The following is a 9895-nucleotide window of genomic DNA, read 5'->3' as shown; positions in this document are numbered from 1 at the left end:
GGGATACGCTGGGAACCAGCCTGAGTCATGTAGAGGGTTACACTGGGAACCAGCCTGAGTCATGTAGAGGGTTACACTGGGAACCAGCCTGAGTCATGTAGAGGGTTACACTGGGAACCAGCCTGAGTCATGTAGAGGGTTACACTGGGAACCAGCCTGAGTCATGTAGAGGGTTACACTGGGAACCAGCCTGAGTCATGTAGAGGGTTACACTGGGAACCAGCCTGAGTCATGTAGAGGGTTACACAGGGAACCAGCCTGAGTCATGTAGAGGGTTACACTGGGAACCAGCCTGAGTCATGTAGAGGGTTACACTGGGAACCAGCCTGAGTCATGTAGAGGGTTACACTGGGAACCAGCCTGAGTCATGTAGAGGGTTACACTGGGAACCAGCCTGAGTCATGTAGAGGGTTACACTGGGAACCAGCCTGAGTCATGTAGAGGGTTACACTGGGAACCAGCCTGAGTCATGTAGAGGGATACGCTGGGAACCAGCCTGAGTCATGTAGAGGGTTACACTGGGAACCAGCCTGAGTCATGTAGAGGGTTACACTGGGAACCAGCCTGAGTCATGTAGAGGGTTACACTGGGAACCAGCCTGAGTCATGTAGAGGGTTACACTGGGAACCAGCCTGAGTCATGTAGAGGGATACACTGGGAACCAGTCTGAGTCATGTAGAGGGTTACACTGGGAACCAGCCTGAGTCATGTAGAGGGTTACACTGGGAACCAGCCTGAGTCATGTAGAGGGTTACACTGGGAACCAGCCTGAATCATGTAGAGGGTTACACTGGGAACCAGCCTGAGTCATGTAGAGGGTTACACTGGGAACCAGCCTGAGTCATGTAGAGGGATACGCTGGGAACCAGCCTGAGTCATGTAGAGGGTTACACTGGGAACCAGCCTGAGTCATGTAGAGGGTTACACTGGGAACCAGCCTGAGTCATGTAGAGGGTTACACTGGGAACCAGCCTGAGTCATGTAGAGGGTTACACTGGGAACCAGCCTGAGTCATGTAGAGGGATACGCTGGGAACCAGCCTGAGTCATGTAGAGGGTTACACTGGGAACCAGCCTGAGTCATGTAGAGGGTTACACTGGGAACCAGCCTGAGTCATGTAGAGGGTTACACTGGGAACCAGCCTGAGTCATGTAGAGGGTTACACTGGGAACCAGCCTGAGTCATGTAGAGGGTTACACTGGGAACCAGCCTGAGTCATGTAGAGGGATACGCTGGGAACCAGCCTGAGTCATGTAGAGGGTTACACTGGGAACCAGCCTGAGTCATGTAGAGGGTTACACTGGGAACCAGCCTGAGTCATGTAGAGGGTTACACTGGGAACCAGCCTGAGTCATGTAGAGGGTTACACTGGGAACCAGCCTGAGTCATGTAGAGGGTTACACTGGGAACCAGCCTGAGTCATGTAGAGGGTTACACTGGGAACCAGCCTGAGTCATGTAGAGGGATACGCTGGGAACCAGCCTGAGTCATGTAGAGGGTTACACTGGGAACCAGCCTGAGTCATGTAGAGGGTTACACTGGGAACCAGCCTGAGTCATGTAGAGGGTTACACTGGGAACCAGCCTGAGTCATGTAGAGGGTTACACTGGGAACCAGCCTGAGTCATGTAGAGGGTTACACTGGGAACCAGCCTGAGTCATGTAGAGGGATACACTGGGAACCAGTCTGAGTCATGTAGAGGGTTACACTGGGAACCAGCCTGAGTCATGTAGAGGGTTACACTGGGAACCAGCCTGAGTCATGTAGAGGGTTACACTGGGAACCAGCCTGAATCATGTAGAGGGTTACACTGGGAACCAGCCTGAGTCATATAGAGGGTTACACTGGGAACCAGCCTGAGTCATGTAGAGGGATACGCTGGGAACCAGCCTGAGTCATGTAGAGGGTTACACTGGGAACCAGCCTGAGTCATGTAGAGGGTTACACTGGGAACCAGCCTGAGTCATGTAGAGGGTTACACTGGGAACCAGCCTGAGTCATGTAGAGGGTTACACTGGGAACCAGCCTGAGTCATGTAGAGGGATACGCTGGGAACCAGCCTGAGTCATGTAGAGGGTTACACTGGGAACCAGCCTGAGTCATGTAGAGGGTTACACTGGGAACCAGCCTGAGTCATGTAGAGGGTTACACTGGGAACCAGCCTGAGTCATGTAGAGGGTTACACTGGGAACCAGCCTGAGTCATGTAGAGGGTTACACTGGGAACCAGCCTGAGTCATGTAGAGGGTTACACTGGGAACCAGCCTGAGTCATGTAGAGGGTTACACTGGGAACCAGCCTGAGTCATGTAGAGGGTTACACTGGGAACCAGCCTGAGTCATGTAGAGGGTTACACTGGGAACCAGTCTGAGTCATGTAGAGGGTTACACTGGGAACCAGCCTGAGTCATGTAGAGGGTTACACTGGGAACCAGTCTGAGTCATGTAGAGGGTTACACTGGGAACCAGCCTGAGTCATGTAGAGGGTTACACTGGGAACCAGCCTGAGTCATGTAGCTACTGGACTTCTCCTCCTTCACAATGTATGGCACCCACTTGGGTGATACCTCAGCAGCTCTGGGCACCAGAAAGCTCACCACACACAGTTCAGAGTAGTAGTCAGTCGTCCTCGCTACGAGCCATCTGCCTCAGCAGCTCTGGGCTCCAGAATGCTCACCACACACAGTTCAGAATAGTAGCCAGTCGTCCTCGCTACGAGCCATCTGCCTCAGCCGCTCTGGGCACCAGAAAGCTCACCACACACAGTTCAGAGTAGTAGCCAGTCGTCCTCGCTACGAGCCATCTGCCTCAGCAGCTCTGGGCACCAGAAAGCTCACCACACACAGTTCAGAGTAGTAGCCAGTCATCCTCGCTACGAGCCATCTGCCTCAGCAGCTCTGGGCACCAGAAAGCTCACCACACACAGTTCAGAGTAGTAGCCGGTCGTCCTCGCTACGAGCCATCTGCCTCAGCAACTCTGGGCACCAGAAAGCTCACCACACACAGTTCAGAGTAGTAGCCGGTCGTCCTCGCTACGAGCCATCTGCCTCAGCAGCTCTGGGCTCCAGAAAGCTCACCACACACAGTTCAGAGTAGTAGCCGGTCGTCCTCGCTACGAGCCATCTGCCTCAGCAGCTCTGGGCACCAGAAAGCTCACCACACACAGTTCAGAGTAGTAGCCGGTCGTCCTCGCTACGAGCCATCTGCCTCAGCAACTCTGGGCACCAGAAAGCTCACCACACACAGTTCAGAGTAGTAGCCGGTCGTCCTCGCTACGAGCCATCTGTCTCAGCAGCTCTGGGCTCCAGAAAGCTCACCACACACAGTTCAGAGTAGTAGCCGGTCGTCCTCGCTACGAGCCATCTGCCTCAGCAGCTCTGGGCTCCAGAAAGCTCACCACACACAGTTCAGAATAGTAGCCGGTCGTCCTCGCTACGAGCCATCTGCCTCAGCAGCTCTGGGCTCCAGAAAGCTCACCACACACAGTTCAGAGTAGTAGCCGGTCGTCCTCGCTACGAGCCATCTGCCTCAGCAGCTCTGGGCTCCAGAAAGCTCACCACACACAGTTCAGAGTAGTAGCCGGTCGTCCTCGCTACGAGCCTCAGCCCTGCATTCCTTTACTGCTCCTCTTCCTCTCAAGTTTCAGGTGACTTTTCAATTGATGTTTTCAAAAGATCAGGAACCAGCATCCAATATGTAACCGCAGATAGAACAATGAGCAAATAAATCTCTGATATAACTTTTTGGGTGACTCGACCAAATTCACATAGAAATATGTTATAAATATATCATTCCCATTGAAATCAAGTCTAAGAAGCGGTCGATCTGTTCTATGTGAGCTATTTCTATGCTTTCCTTTCTTACATTTAGTTTTTAAGTCTTTTTGTGGGTTTTGTACACCAGCTTCAAACAGCTGAAAATACAATATTTCTGGTTATGGAAAATAGCGGTTTGGATGGTACAATGATTTTCTGCAATAAATTTGCTTGTTTTTGTCACAAACTGAAAATAAGCCAAACTATTATATTTTTATAATTTTTGGGGGGTGATTTTTGCATAGTGCATCTTTAAAGCAATTCAAAATATACAATACAGAAAAAACAACGTGTAAACAACAGAGTATACAAACATTACAAACAGTCAGGAGAATACAGACAACAATCTAGCTGGTCGTCATAGTTACTACAGCCACAAATGGCTTAACCCAGCCAATTTCTACAATTTTCTTATTTAATTTTTTATTTTATTTAACCTTTATTTAACTAGGCAAGTCAGTTAAGAACAAATTCTTATTTACAATGACGGCCTACCAAAAAACAAATTTATGGGGGCTGGGATTAAAAATAAAATAAATAAAAATATAGGACGAATCACACATCACAACAAGAGAGACAACACAACAGGACATAAAGAGAGACCTAAGACAACATAGCATAGCAGCAACACATGACAACACAGCATGGTAGCAACACAACATGGTAGCAGCACAAAACAGGGTACAAACATTATTGGGCACAGACAACAGCACAAACAGCAAGAAGGTAGAGACAACAATACATCACGCAAAGCTGCCACAACTGTCAGTAAGAGTGTCCATGATTGTGTCTTTGAATGAAGAGATTGAGATAAAACTGTCCAGTTTGAGTGTGTGTTGCAGCTCGTTCCAGTCGCTAGCTGCAGCGAACTGAAAAGACGAGCGACCCAGGGATGTGTGTGCTTTGGGGACCTTTAACAGAATGTGACTGGCAGAACAGGTGTTCTGCCCCAGGTGTCTTTCACGACTGACGAGCCCGAGGCAGAGGATATACGGCTCCCTCGGGAACAGGCCCCGACCCCCGTGATCTGCATGAAGAGGAGGCGGAGAAAGAGAGGCCGGAGGGCGGGCTGCCATCTGAGGAGTAGGAGTCGATCGAATAAACCCCCACACTCCTCAATTCTGCTCGCAAACATGCAACCTTTGGACAATAAAATGGACGAGTTATTGGGAAGATTAAACTACCAAAGGAACATTAAAAACTGTAACATCTTATGCTTCACGGAGTCGTGGCTGAATGACGACAATATCAACATACAGCTGGCTGGTTATACGCTGTAGCGGCAGGATAGAACAGCGGCGTCTGGTAAGACAAGGGGTGGAGGACTATGTATTTTTGTAAACAACAGCTGGTGCACGATATCTAAGGAAGTCTCAAGCCATTGCCCGCCTGAGGTAGAGTATCTCATGATAAGCTGTAGACCACACTATCTACCTAGAGAGTTTTCGTCTATATTCTTTGTAGCTGTTTACATACCACCACAGTCAGAGGCTGGCACCAAGATAGCATTGAATGAGCTGTATTCCGCCATAAGCAAACAAGAAAACGCTCACCCAGAAGCGGCACTCCTAGTAGCCGGGGACTTTAATACAGGGAAACTTAAATCTGTTTTACCTCATTTCTATCAACATGTTAAATGTGCAACCAGAGGGGAAAAAAACTCTGGACCACCTTTACTCCACACACAGAGACGCGTACAAAACTCTCCCTCGCCCTCCATTTGGCAAATCTGTCCATAATTATATCCTCCTGATTCCTGCTTACAAGCAAAAATTAAAGCAGGAAGCACCAGTGACTAGATCAATACAAATGTGTTCAGATGAAGCAGATGCTAAACTACAGGACTGTTTTGCTATCACAGACTGCAATATGTTCCGGGATTCCTCCAATGGCATTGAGGAGTACACCACATCTGTCATTGGCTTCATCAATAAGTGCATCGATGACGTCGTCCCCACAGTGACCGTACGTACATACCCCAACCAGAAACCATGAATTACAGGCAGCATCCGCACTGAGCTAAAGGCTAGAGCTGCCGCTTTCAAGGAGCGGGACTCTAACCTGGAAGCTTATAGGAAATCCCGCTATGCTATCCGACGAGCCATCAAACAGGCAAAGTGTCAATACAGGACTAAGATCGAGTCGTACTACACCGGCTCTGACGCTCGTCGGATGTGGCAGGGCCTGTAAACCATTACACACTACAAAGGGAAGCACAGCCGAAAGCTGCCCAGTGACACGAGCCTACTGGACGAGCTAAACTACTTCTATGCTCGCTTCGAGGCAAATAACACTGAAACATGCATGAGAGCACCAGCTGTACCGGAAGACTGTGTGATCACGCTCTCCTCAGCCGATGTGGGTAAGACCTTTAGACAGTTCAACATTCACAAGGCCAGACGGATTACCAGGACGTGTACTGTGAGCATGTGCTGACCAACTAGCAAGTGTCTTCACTGACATGTTCAACCTCTCCCTGTCCGAGTCTGTAATACCAACATGTTTTAAGCACTCACCCCCCTTTTGACCGCCGCCTTTTCCGCAGCAACCAGTGATCCGGATCAACAGCATCAATGTAACAGTCTAGCTTCCGTCCCTCTCCTCGCCCCAACCTGGGCTCGAAACAGGGACCCTCTGCACACATAGACAACAGTCACCCTTGAAGCATCGTTACCCATCGCGTCACAAAAGCCACGGCCCTTGCAGAGCAAGGGGAACAACTACTTCAAGGTGTCAGAGCGAGTGACGTCACCGATTGAAAAGCTATTCAGCGCGTACCCCGCAAACTAGCTAGCCATTTCACATCGGTAACATGTACATACTACCTCAACTAACCGGTGCCCCCACACATTGACTCTGTAGCCGGTACTCACTCACATGCTGACCAGACCGGACACGTAGCGTGCGCGAGCATTGCAAAATAAATTTAGAAATCCATGTTATTCAATTATTGCACCCACACTGCTCGCGCGAGCCAACGAGCGTCTGCGACGCCAAGGGCTAAAATAGAAGTCGTTCCTATTTCTGACGCAGATCGCGCTGAAAGTCATCTCCTCATTGGTTTATAGAAGCAGGTACTCACGTCCCATTTCCTCATTGGTTATACCCACGTGGATGATTGAAAGACGAACTTTGTTGCCGGTTGTCGTGGTAATACAATGAAAGTTTAGATGCGATCACCATATAAGTTCAAAGATGAAAAAGCCTGGGAGGAGAGATGACTAGAAACGATTCGGTTGGCCGTTTTATGTGTGGATTAATTGTCAGTGTAGAGGTCCTTGTGCATTTCAGGTAAAATAACAACTCAATGTTTATATCCCAGGACAAATTAGCTAGCAACAGCAAGCTAGCTAAATAGGACTAATTAACGTTAGCTAGCAAGTGCAAGCTAACTAGCTAAATTGCCATACATGTTTAGTGCTTTTCGACCTGTCCCCAAATTAATGTCATTGGTTCAGAGTTTGTTTTGATATTTTAACCTGCGTGTGGTGATCGCGTTTGGTGTAGGGGGACAAAATAAATGTATGCACGATAGCACACGCACGCAGCCGGTTTGGGTTCGGTGTAAAAATAAGCATCAACCAGTGGGTCTTGCGACAGATATACAGAGTTGACCAGTTTACAGAGGAGTATAGAGTGCAGTGATTTTATTTAAAAAAAAATATTTAACCTTTATTTAACTAGTGATGTGTCCTTCTAATAAACGAAATTTTAAACCGAACCCTAACTTTAACTCCAACCTTAACCCTAACCACACTGCGAACCTTTTGCCTAACCCCAACTTTAAATGAAGACAATATTAAAGACAGTACAGTATCAACATAAGCTAAAACTGTTTCTCCCCGATCACACTTGTAGGCGATGTCATGGCGACGTTGCCTAGTTTAACCAGAGATAATTTTGAGGAGATGGGAGACTTCATTGAAATCGTATAAAGGGCCATTGTTTACGTTGACCATGCTACGTCAATGGGCCGCGCTGTGCATTCTGGGTGACTCTAGGACAAGGATAGCTCTCCTTCAATGAGTGAATGGGAGTAAATTGGGCGCTAGCTCAAAAACCCAACTTTAGCATGAATTTCGTCAATAAAGTACAACATTACAAATATTTTCCAAGACGTGAGATAACTAACTTGCTATCTGTAACATTGTATAGCTTTGGTATTGTGAAATTACGTACTTTCGTGGAAAATAGGCACGTTTCCCCGACTCACACCCCGACTTTAAGAAGGGACTGCGTGACGATTATCTTAGCAACCGCGTGACGCAGCATGACAACGTGAACGCGATTGGTCGACAGTCCGCTGTGAGGCGTTACACGTTCGGTCTATTCAATTCCCAATGGAATTCCTATCTCCTTCTCTCTCTAATATATCTGGCTAAACTCATGTCTAGAAACACTTCATCCGGTCTTGGGCCGAACTCCGTTGGTATGGTCACCGGCGGCTGTCGTCTTGAGTGTGGAACGGTCGATATCGCTTTCAACATAAAAAAATCCGTCATTGAAAGTGATGCAAACGGATACAAATAGTGGAATTATGCCATATTTGCAGTAGATAATGCTAAAACAAGGTTGGAATGTTGTTACATAATTTACAATTAAATACAATAATTAATTCGTTTGACAATAAACAGAAAAAGAACTGTTGATATCCCATTGTGGATTTATTAGACTGTATAATTACATTGAGGGCATACTTATATGCACTTACCTATGGACTGTGTACACATGAAATGGGCTATCAGTCTACTCAGTGACACCCACAGAACACAACTAACTCTTATACCACTGTGAAATGAGACACATTAGCTCACCAGTCAATTTACTATTTGTATTGAACATTCAGAGCTAATGTGGCTCATTTCACAGTTGTTTCAGAGTCCTGCAATAGAGATAAAATGCAAATGTTTTTTGTAAACTCTACATGTGTACACAGTCCATAGGTAAGGCTGTACAGTGCATATACATATGCCCCAAATGCAATTATGCAGTCTAATATATCCACTGTGGGATTTCAACCGTTTTTTTCTGTTTATTGTCAAACCAATTAATTATTGTATTTAATCTTAAGTTATGTAACTGTAACAGTTTAACTTTAGTCCGTCCCCTCGCGAACCAGGGACCCTCTGCACACATAAACAACAGTCGCCCACGAAGCATCGTTACCCATCGCTCCACAAAGGCCGCGGCCTTTGCAGAGCAAGGGGAACCACTACTTCAAGGTCTCAGAGCAAGTGACGTCACCGATTGAAAGGCTATTAGTGCGCACCACCGCTAACTAGCTAGCCATTTCACATCCGTTACATAACATTCCAACCTTGTTTAGCATTATCATACGGCATGATTCTACTATTTATGTCCGTTTACATCACTTTCAATGAGGGATGTTTATTTTGAAGGCAAACCTGCAAATTCCACTATTGTTGCTAATCGTTATTGTGGCTAGCTTCACATAGGGTAGGGACAATGGGGTAGGTACCCAAGGACCAAGTTCAGCAGGACGGACGGACACAACGTTCAGATACACATTTATTATGTAGAACAAACATGTCAGTTGTATTAATAGAACTTCTATCTGCAACGTTACCTACCACCAATTACACCACCTCACTAACTCTACCACCAATTTGCACTATCATTTGTACATTTCTAAAAATTGCCTTTTCATGAACCGTTTTTACAGAATAATAATTCTACAATGTTTTGATGCCTTATGTGAATTCCACATTTTTTCATAATTTTCTAGAATTATTATGCTGTTGACACTAATGTTCCCATCATGGGGATTGGAGTTTGCATCATTACAAAGATTTTGGGGTTTGCCACTTCCTCTCAGATCATTGTCTGCCAGAACGATTTCCTTCACAAGTTACACGACTGTGTTTCCCTCCAATGAGTGCGAGTGGCTGGTGGCAGAGTGCACATTAAGTGAGAAGCCCCTCGCCATGTCCACGGAACGGGGCGGGGTTTGGCTGTCGCCCACCACATTTTAATTCGCGGAGGCTTTTCAGACAGACAATCGATTGGCAGAGGTGAGGTCATATAGCTCAGTGCGTTCGCCTGGGCAGTACAAAAAACATTT

The sequence above is a fragment of the Salvelinus namaycush genome, chromosome 14 (genome assembly GCF_016432855.1).
Source record: "Salvelinus namaycush isolate Seneca chromosome 14, SaNama_1.0, whole genome shotgun sequence".
Lineage (NCBI taxonomy): Eukaryota > Metazoa > Chordata > Actinopteri > Salmoniformes > Salmonidae > Salvelinus > Salvelinus namaycush.
This window is presented reverse-complemented; position numbering follows the sequence as displayed.